At 36.8% G+C, this 7,500-nt stretch overlaps 7 non-coding genes and 24 pseudogenes across 7 annotated transcripts; all 31 read right to left on the reverse strand.

Annotated features, from left to right (window-relative positions):
- Positions 1-109: 109 nt before the first annotated feature.
- On the reverse strand, positions 110-228 carry LOC148476436 (5S ribosomal RNA). Its single transcript, XR_015872698.1, has one exon. It is a non-coding gene; the product is annotated as a 5S ribosomal RNA (ribosomal RNA).
- Positions 229-344: 116 nt separating this feature from the next.
- On the reverse strand, positions 345-463 carry LOC148476437 (5S ribosomal RNA; annotated as a pseudogene).
- A 115-nt stretch (positions 464-578) lies between these two features.
- Positions 579-697, reverse strand: LOC148476438 (5S ribosomal RNA; annotated as a pseudogene).
- A 117-nt stretch (positions 698-814) lies between these two features.
- LOC148476439 (5S ribosomal RNA) lies at positions 815-933 on the reverse strand (annotated as a pseudogene).
- Positions 934-1,044: 111 nt separating this feature from the next.
- Positions 1,045-1,163, reverse strand: LOC148476440 (5S ribosomal RNA; annotated as a pseudogene).
- Positions 1,164-1,279: 116 nt separating this feature from the next.
- LOC148476441 (5S ribosomal RNA) lies at positions 1,280-1,398 on the reverse strand (annotated as a pseudogene).
- A 116-nt stretch (positions 1,399-1,514) lies between these two features.
- On the reverse strand, positions 1,515-1,633 carry LOC148476442 (5S ribosomal RNA; annotated as a pseudogene).
- A 115-nt stretch (positions 1,634-1,748) lies between these two features.
- On the reverse strand, positions 1,749-1,867 carry LOC148476443 (5S ribosomal RNA; annotated as a pseudogene).
- Positions 1,868-1,983: 116 nt separating this feature from the next.
- Positions 1,984-2,102, reverse strand: LOC148476444 (5S ribosomal RNA; annotated as a pseudogene).
- A 349-nt stretch (positions 2,103-2,451) lies between these two features.
- On the reverse strand, positions 2,452-2,570 carry LOC148476445 (5S ribosomal RNA; annotated as a pseudogene).
- A 116-nt stretch (positions 2,571-2,686) lies between these two features.
- LOC148476446 (5S ribosomal RNA) lies at positions 2,687-2,805 on the reverse strand (annotated as a pseudogene).
- Positions 2,806-2,920: 115 nt separating this feature from the next.
- On the reverse strand, positions 2,921-3,039 carry LOC148476447 (5S ribosomal RNA). The gene has a single exon (XR_015872689.1). It is a non-coding gene; the product is annotated as a 5S ribosomal RNA (ribosomal RNA).
- Positions 3,040-3,155: 116 nt separating this feature from the next.
- Positions 3,156-3,274, reverse strand: LOC148476448 (5S ribosomal RNA; annotated as a pseudogene).
- Positions 3,275-3,390: 116 nt separating this feature from the next.
- LOC148476449 (5S ribosomal RNA) lies at positions 3,391-3,509 on the reverse strand (annotated as a pseudogene).
- Positions 3,510-3,624: 115 nt separating this feature from the next.
- LOC148476450 (5S ribosomal RNA) lies at positions 3,625-3,743 on the reverse strand (annotated as a pseudogene).
- A 116-nt stretch (positions 3,744-3,859) lies between these two features.
- On the reverse strand, positions 3,860-3,978 carry LOC148476451 (5S ribosomal RNA; annotated as a pseudogene).
- Positions 3,979-4,094: 116 nt separating this feature from the next.
- Positions 4,095-4,213, reverse strand: LOC148476452 (5S ribosomal RNA). Its single transcript, XR_015872640.1, has one exon. It is a non-coding gene; the product is annotated as a 5S ribosomal RNA (ribosomal RNA).
- A 116-nt stretch (positions 4,214-4,329) lies between these two features.
- On the reverse strand, positions 4,330-4,448 carry LOC148476453 (5S ribosomal RNA; annotated as a pseudogene).
- A 116-nt stretch (positions 4,449-4,564) lies between these two features.
- On the reverse strand, positions 4,565-4,683 carry LOC148476454 (5S ribosomal RNA). The gene has a single exon (XR_015872658.1). It is a non-coding gene; the product is annotated as a 5S ribosomal RNA (ribosomal RNA).
- A 116-nt stretch (positions 4,684-4,799) lies between these two features.
- LOC148476455 (5S ribosomal RNA) lies at positions 4,800-4,918 on the reverse strand (annotated as a pseudogene).
- A 116-nt stretch (positions 4,919-5,034) lies between these two features.
- Positions 5,035-5,153, reverse strand: LOC148476456 (5S ribosomal RNA; annotated as a pseudogene).
- Positions 5,154-5,268: 115 nt separating this feature from the next.
- On the reverse strand, positions 5,269-5,387 carry LOC148476457 (5S ribosomal RNA; annotated as a pseudogene).
- A 116-nt stretch (positions 5,388-5,503) lies between these two features.
- On the reverse strand, positions 5,504-5,622 carry LOC148476458 (5S ribosomal RNA; annotated as a pseudogene).
- Positions 5,623-5,737: 115 nt separating this feature from the next.
- LOC148476459 (5S ribosomal RNA) lies at positions 5,738-5,856 on the reverse strand. Its single transcript, XR_015872690.1, has one exon. It is a non-coding gene; the product is annotated as a 5S ribosomal RNA (ribosomal RNA).
- Positions 5,857-5,972: 116 nt separating this feature from the next.
- On the reverse strand, positions 5,973-6,091 carry LOC148476460 (5S ribosomal RNA; annotated as a pseudogene).
- A 116-nt stretch (positions 6,092-6,207) lies between these two features.
- On the reverse strand, positions 6,208-6,326 carry LOC148476461 (5S ribosomal RNA; annotated as a pseudogene).
- A 115-nt stretch (positions 6,327-6,441) lies between these two features.
- LOC148476462 (5S ribosomal RNA) lies at positions 6,442-6,560 on the reverse strand (annotated as a pseudogene).
- A 116-nt stretch (positions 6,561-6,676) lies between these two features.
- Positions 6,677-6,795, reverse strand: LOC148476463 (5S ribosomal RNA; annotated as a pseudogene).
- A 116-nt stretch (positions 6,796-6,911) lies between these two features.
- Positions 6,912-7,030, reverse strand: LOC148476464 (5S ribosomal RNA). Its single transcript, XR_015872641.1, has one exon. It is a non-coding gene; the product is annotated as a 5S ribosomal RNA (ribosomal RNA).
- A 116-nt stretch (positions 7,031-7,146) lies between these two features.
- On the reverse strand, positions 7,147-7,265 carry LOC148476465 (5S ribosomal RNA; annotated as a pseudogene).
- Positions 7,266-7,381: 116 nt separating this feature from the next.
- Positions 7,382-7,500, reverse strand: LOC148476466 (5S ribosomal RNA). Its single transcript, XR_015872660.1, has one exon. It is a non-coding gene; the product is annotated as a 5S ribosomal RNA (ribosomal RNA).

Consider the following 7,500-nt stretch of genomic DNA (forward strand, 5'->3'; position numbering starts at 1 on the left):
AAACAATAACTTTAGACCTCTTTTACTTCTTAACTCAAGTAAATTCAATGATAAGTTGTAAAATTAAATGTAAAATATAATACAAAAGAATGTTATGGCAGTATAAAATTACCTACAGCTCCTGGTATTCCCAGGTGGTCTCCCATCCAAGTACTAACCAGGCCCAACACTGCATAGCTTCCAAGATCAGATGAGATTGGGCATGTCCAGTGTGGTTTGGCTGTAGGTGCTCAAAAACATTAACTTTAGACCTCTTTAACTTCTTAACTCAAGTAAATTCATTGATAAGTTGAAAAAATTAAATGTAAAATGTAATAGAAAAGAATGTTATGGCAGTATAAAATTACATACAGCACCTGGTATTCCCAGGTGGTCTCCCATCCAAGTACTAACCAGGCCCAACAATGCATAGCTTCCAAGATCAGATGAGATTGGGCATGTCCAGTGTGGTTTGGCTGTAGGTGCTCAAAAACATTAACTTTAGACCTCTTTACTTCTTAACTCAAGTAAATTCATTGATAAGTTGAAAAAATTAAATGTAAAATGTTCTAGAAAAGAATGTTATGGCAGTATAAAATTACCTACAGCACCTGGTATTCCCAGGTGGTTTCCCATCCAAGTACAAACCAGGCCAAACACTGCATAGCTTCCAAGATCAGATGAGATTGGGCATGTCCAGTGTGGTTTGACTGTAGGTGCTCAAAAACATTAACTTTAGACATCTTTTACTTCTTAACTCAAGTAAATTCATTGATAAGTTGAAAAAATTAAATGTAAAATTTAATAGAAAAAGAATGTTATGGCTATATAAAATTACCTACAGCACCAGGGATTCCTAGGTGGTCTCCCATCCAAGTACTATCCAAGCCCAACACTGCATAGCTTCCAATATCAGACGAGATTGGGCATGTCCAGTGTGGTTTGGCTGTAGGTGCTCAAAGACATTAACTTTAGACCTCTTTTACTTCTTTACTCAAGTAAATTCATTGATAAGTTGAAAAAAGTAAATGTAAAATGTAATAGACTGTTATGGCAGTATAAAATTACCTACAGCACCTGGGATTCCTAGGTAGTCTCCCATCCAAGTACTAACCAGGCCCAACACTGCATAGCTTCCAAGATCAGACAAGATTGGGCATGTCCACTGTGGTTTGGCTGTTGGTGCTCAAAAACATTAACTTTAGACATCTTTTACTTCTTTACTCAAGTAAATTCATTGATAAGTTGAAAAAATTAAATGTAAAATGTAATAGAAAAGAATGTTATGGCAGTATAAAATTACCTACAGAACCTGGGATTCCTAGGTAGTCTCCCAACCAAGTACAAACCAGTCCCAACACTGCATAGCTTCCAAGATCAGACGAGATTGGGCATGTCCAGTGTGGTTTGGCTGTAGGTGCTCAAAAACATTAACTTTAGACCTGTATTACTTCTTAACTCAAGTAAATTCATTGATAAGTTGAAAAAATTAAATGTAAAATGTAATAGAAAAGAATGTTATGGCAGTATAAAATTACCTACTGCACCAGGTTTTCCCAGGTGGTCTCCCATCCAAGTACTGACCAGGTCCAACACTGCATAGCTTCCAAGATAAGACGAGATTGGGCATGTCCAGTGTTGTTTGGCTGTAGGTGCTAAAAGCCTTAACTTTAGACCTCTTTTACTTCTTAACTCAAGTAAATTCATTGATAAGTAGAAAAAATTAAATGTAAAATGTAATAGAAAAGAATGTTATGGCAGTATAAAATTACCTACAGCACCTGGTATTTCCAGGTGGTCTCCCATCCAAGTACTGACCATGCCCAACACTGCATAGCTTCCAAGATCAAATGACATTGGCCATGTCCAGTGTGGTTTGGCTATAGGTGCTGAAAAATATTAACTTTATACCTCTTTTACTTCTTAACTCAAGTAAATTCATTGCTAAGTTGAAAAAATGTAATGTAAAATGTAATAGAAAAGAATGTCATGGCTATATAAAATTTCCTACAGCACCTGGTATTCCCAGGTGGTCTCCCATCCATGTACTAACCAGGCCCAACACTGCATAGCTTCCAAGATGAGACGAGATTTGGCATGTCCAGTGTGGTTTGGCTATTGGTGCTAAATGCCTTAACTTTAGACCTCTTTTACTTCTTAACTCAAGTAAATTCATTGATAAGTTGAAAAAATTATATGTAAAATGTAATAGAAAAGAATGTTATGGCAGTATAAAACTACCTACTGCACCTGGTTTTCCCAGGTGGTCTCCCATCCAAGTACTGACCATTCCCAAAACTGCATAGCTTCCAAGATCAAACGACATTGGCCATGTCCAGTGTGGTTTGGCTATAGGTGCTGAAAAATATTAACTTTAGACCTCTTTTACTTCTTAACTCAAGTAAATTCATTGTTAATTGAAAAAATGTAATGTAAAATGTAATAGAAAATAATGTTATGGCAGTATAAAATTACCTACAGCACCTGGTATTCCCAGGTGGTCTCCCATCCAAGTACTAACCAGGCCCAACACTGCATAGCTTCCAAAATCAGATGAGATTGGGCATGTCCAGTGTGGTTTGGCTGTAGGTGCTCAAAAACATTAACTTTAGACCTCTATTACTTCTTAACTCAAGTAAATTCATTGATAAGTTGAAAAAATTAAATTTAAAATGTAATAGAAAAGAATGTTATGGCAGTATAAAATTACCTACAGCATCTGGTAATCCCTGGTGGTCTCCCATCCAAGTACTAACCAGGCCCAACACTGCATAGCTTCCAAGTTCAGACGAGATTGGGCATGTCCAGTGTGGTTTAGCTGTAGGTGCTCAAAAACATTAACTTTAGACCTCTTTTACTTCTTAACTCAAGTAAATTCAATGATAAGTTGAAAAATGAAATGTAAAATGTAATAGAAAAGAATGTTATGGCAGTATAAAATTACCTACAGCACCTGGTATTCCCAGGTGGTCTCCCATCCAAGTACTAACCAGGCCCAACACTGCATAGCTTCCAAGATCAGACGAGATTGGGCTTGTCCAGTGTGGTTTGGCTGTAGGTGCTCAAAACCATTAACTTTAGACCTCTTTTACTTCTTAACTCAAGTAAATTCATTGACAAGTTGAAAAAATTAAATGTAAAATGTTATAGAAAAGAATGTTATGGCAGTATAAAATTACCTACAGCACCTGGTATTCCCAGGTGGTCTCCCATCCAAGTACTAACCAGGCCCAACACTGCATAGTTTCCAAGATTAGACGAGATTGGGCATGTCCAGTGTGGTTTGGCTGTAGGTGCCCAAAAGCATTAAATTTATACCGCTATTACTTCTTAACTCAAGTAAATTCATTGATAAGTTGAAAAAATTAAATGTAAAATGTAATAGAAAAGAATGTTATGGCAGTATAAAATTACCTACAGCACCTGGTATTCCCAAGTGGTCTCCCATCCAAGTACTAACCAGGCCCAACACTGCAAAGCTTCCAAGATCAGAAGAGATTGGGCATGTCCAGTGTGGTTTGGCTGTAGGTGCTCAAAACCATTAACTTTAGACCTCTTTTACTTCTTAACTCAAGTAAATTCAATGATAAGTTGTAAAATTAAATGTAAAATATAATAGAAAAGAATGTTATGGCAGTATAAAATTACCTACAGCACCTGGTATTCCCAGGTGGTCTCCCATCCAAGTACAAACCAGGCCAAACACTGCATAGCTTCCAAGATCAGACGAGATTGGGCATGTCCAGTGTTGTTTGACTGTAGGTGCTCAAAAACATTAACTTTAGACATCTTTTACTTCTTAACTCAAGTAAATTCATTGATAAGTTGAAAAAATTAAATGTAAAATTTAATAGAAAAGAATGTTATGGCAGTATAAAATTACCTACAGCACCTGATATTCCCAGGTGGTCTCCCATTCAAGTACTAACCAGGCCCAACACTGCATAACTTCCAAGATCAGACGAGATTGGGCATGTCCAGTGTGGTTTGGCTATAGGCGCTCAAAAACATTAAATTTAGACCTCTTTTACTTCTTAACTCAAGTAAATTCAATGATAAGTTGTAAAATTAAATGTAAAATATAATAGAAAAGAATGTTATGGCAGTATAAAATTAACCTACAGCTCCTGGTATTCCCAGGTGGTCTCCCATCCAAGTACTAACCAGGCCCAACACTGCATAGCTTCCAAGATCAGATGAGATTGGGCATGTCCAGTGTGGTTTGGCTGTAGGTGCTCAAAAACATTAACTTTAGACCTCTTTAACTTCTTAACTCAAGTAAATTCATTGATAAGTTGAAAAAATTAAATGTAAAATGTTCTAGAAAAGAATGTTATGGCAGTATAAAATTACCTACAGCACCTGGTATTCCCAGGTGGTCTCCCATCCAAGTACAAACCAGGCCAAACACTGCATAGCTTCCAAGATCAGACGAGATTGGGCATGTCCAGTGTTGTTTGACTGTAGGTACTCAAAAACATTAACTTTAGACATCTTTTACTTCTTAACTCAAGTAAATTCATTGATAAGTTGAAAAAATTAAATGTAAAATTTAATAGAAAAGAATGTTATGGCAGTATAAAATTACCTACAGCACCTGATATTCCCAGGTGGTCTCCCATTCAAGTACTAACCAGGCCCAACACTGCATAACTTCCAAGATCAGACGAGATTGGGCATGTCCAGTGTGGTTTGGCTGTAGGTGCTCAAAAACCTTAAATTTAGACCTCTTTTACTTCTTAACTCAAGTAAATTAATTGATAAGTTGAAAAAATGTAATGTAAAATGTAATAGAAAAGAATGTTATGGCAGTATAAAATTACCTACAGCACCTGGTATTCCCAGGTGGTCTCCCATCCAAGTACTAACCAGGCCCAACACTGCATAGTTTCCAAGATTAGACGAGATTGGGCATGTCCAGTGTGGTTTGGCTGTAGGTGCCCAAAAGCATTAAATTTATACCGCTATTACTTCTTAACTCAAGTAAATTCATTGATAAGTTGAAAAAATTAAATTTAAAATGTAATAGAAAAGAATGTTATGGCAGTATAAAATTACCTACAGCATCTGGTAATCCCTGGTGGTCTCCCATCCAAGTACTAACCAGGCCCAACACTGCATAGCTTCCAAGTTCAGACGACATTGGCCATGTCCAGTGTGGTTTGGCTATAGGTGCTGAAAAATATTAACTTTAGACCTCTTTTACTTCTTAACTCAAGTAAATTCATTGTTAATTGAAAAAATGTAATGTAAAATGTAATAGAAAATAATGTTATGGCAGTATAAAATTACCTACAGCACCTGGTATTCCCAGGTGGTCTCCCATCCAAGTACTAACCAGGCCCAACACTGCATAGCTTCCAAAATCAGATGAGATTGGGCATGTCCAGTGTGGTTTGGCTGTAGGTGCTCAAAAACATTAACTTTAGACCTCTATTACTTCTTAACTCAAGTAAATTCATTGATAAGTTGAAAAAATTAAATTTAAAATGTAATAGAAAAGAATGTTATGGCAGTATAAAATTACCTACAGCATCTGGTAATCCCTGGTGGTCTCCCATCCAAGTACTAACCAGGCCCAACACTGCATAGCTTCCAAGTTCAGACGAGATTGGGCATGTCCAGTGTGGTTTAGCTGTAGGTGCTCAAAAACATTAACTTTAGACCTCTTTTACTTCTTAACTCAAGTAAATTCAATGATAAGTTGAAAAATGAAATGTAAAATGTAATAGAAAAGAATGTTATGGCAGTATAAAATTACCTACAGCACCTGGTATTCCCAGGTGGTCTCCCATCCAAGTACTAACCAGGCCCAACACTGCATAGCTTCCAAGATCAGACGAGATTGGGCTTGTCCAGTGTGGTTTGGCTGTAGGTGCTCAAAACCATTAACTTTAGACCTCTTTTACTTCTTAACTCAAGTAAATTCATTGACAAGTTGAAAAAATTAAATGTAAAATGTTATAGAAAAGAATGTTATGGCAGTATAAAATTACCTACAGCACCTGGTATTCCCAGGTGGTCTCCCATCCAAGTACTAACCAGGCCCAACACTGCATAGTTTCCAAGATTAGACGAGATTGGGCATGTCCAGTGTGGTTTGGCTGTAGGTGCCCAAAAGCATTAAATTTATACCGCTATTACTTCTTAACTCAAGTAAATTCATTGATAAGTTGAAAAAATTAAATGTAAAATGTAATAGAAAAGAATGTTATGGCAGTATAAAATTACCTACAGCACCTGGTATTCCCAAGTGGTCTCCCATCCAAGTACTAACCAGGCCCAACACTGCAAAGCTTCCAAGATCAGAAGAGATTGGGCATGTCCAGTGTGGTTTGGCTGTAGGTGCTCAAAAACATTAACTTTAGACCTCTTTTACTTCTTAACTCAAGTAAATTCAATGATAAATTGTAAAATTAAATGTAAAATATAATAGAAAAGAATGTTATGGCAGTATAAAATTACCTACAGCACCTGGTATTCCCACGTGGTCTCCCATCCAAGTACAAACCAGGCCAAACACTGCATAGCTTCCAAGATCAGACGAGATTGGGCATGTCCAGTGTTGTTTGACTGTAGGTGCTCAAAAACATTAACTTTAGACATCTTTTACTTCTTAACTCAAGTAAATTCATTGATAAGTTGAAAAAATTAAATGTAAAATTTAATAGAAAAGAATGTTATGGCAGTATAAAATTACCTACAGCACCTGATATTCCCAGGTGGTCTCCCATTCAAGTACTAACCAGGCCCAACACTGCATAACTTCCAAGATCAGACGAGATTGGGCATGTCCAGTGTGGTTTGGCTATAGGCGCTCAAAAACATTAAATTTAGACCTCTTTTACTTCTTAACTCAAGTAAATTCAATGATAAGTTGTAAAATTAAATGTAAAATATAATAGAAAAGAATGTTATGGCAGTATAAAATTAACCTACAGCTCCTGGTATTCCCAGGTGGTCTCCCATCCAAGTACTAACCAGGCCCAACACTGCATAGCTTCCAAGATCAGATGAGATTGGGCATGTCCAGTGTGGTTTGGCTGTAGGTGCTCAAAAACATTAACTTTAGACCTCTTTAACTTCTTAACTCAAGTAAATTCATTGATAAGTTGAAAAAATTAAATGTAAAATGTTCTAGAAAAGAATGTTATGGCAGTATAAAATTACCTACAGCACCTGGTATTCCCAGGTTGTCTCCCATCCAAGTACAAACCAGGCCAAACACTGCATAGCTTCCAAGATCAGACGAGATTGGGCATGTCCAGTGTTGTTTGACTGTAGGTACTCAAAAACATTAACTTTAGACATCTTTTACTTCTTAACTCAAGTAAATTCATTGATAAGTTGAAAAAATTAAATGTAAAATTTAATAGAAAAGAATGTTATGGCAGTATAAAATTACCTACAGCACCTGATATTCCCAGGTGGTCTCCCATTCAAGTACTAACCAGGCCCAACACTGCATAACTTCCAAGATCAGACGAGATTGGGCATGTCCAGTGTGGTTTGGCTGTAGGT

This window comes from Taudactylus pleione, unplaced genomic scaffold (assembly GCF_031769625.1).
Source record: "Taudactylus pleione unplaced genomic scaffold, aTauple2 ptg000773l, whole genome shotgun sequence".
NCBI classification, from domain to species: Eukaryota; Metazoa; Chordata; class Amphibia; order Anura; family Myobatrachidae; genus Taudactylus; species Taudactylus pleione.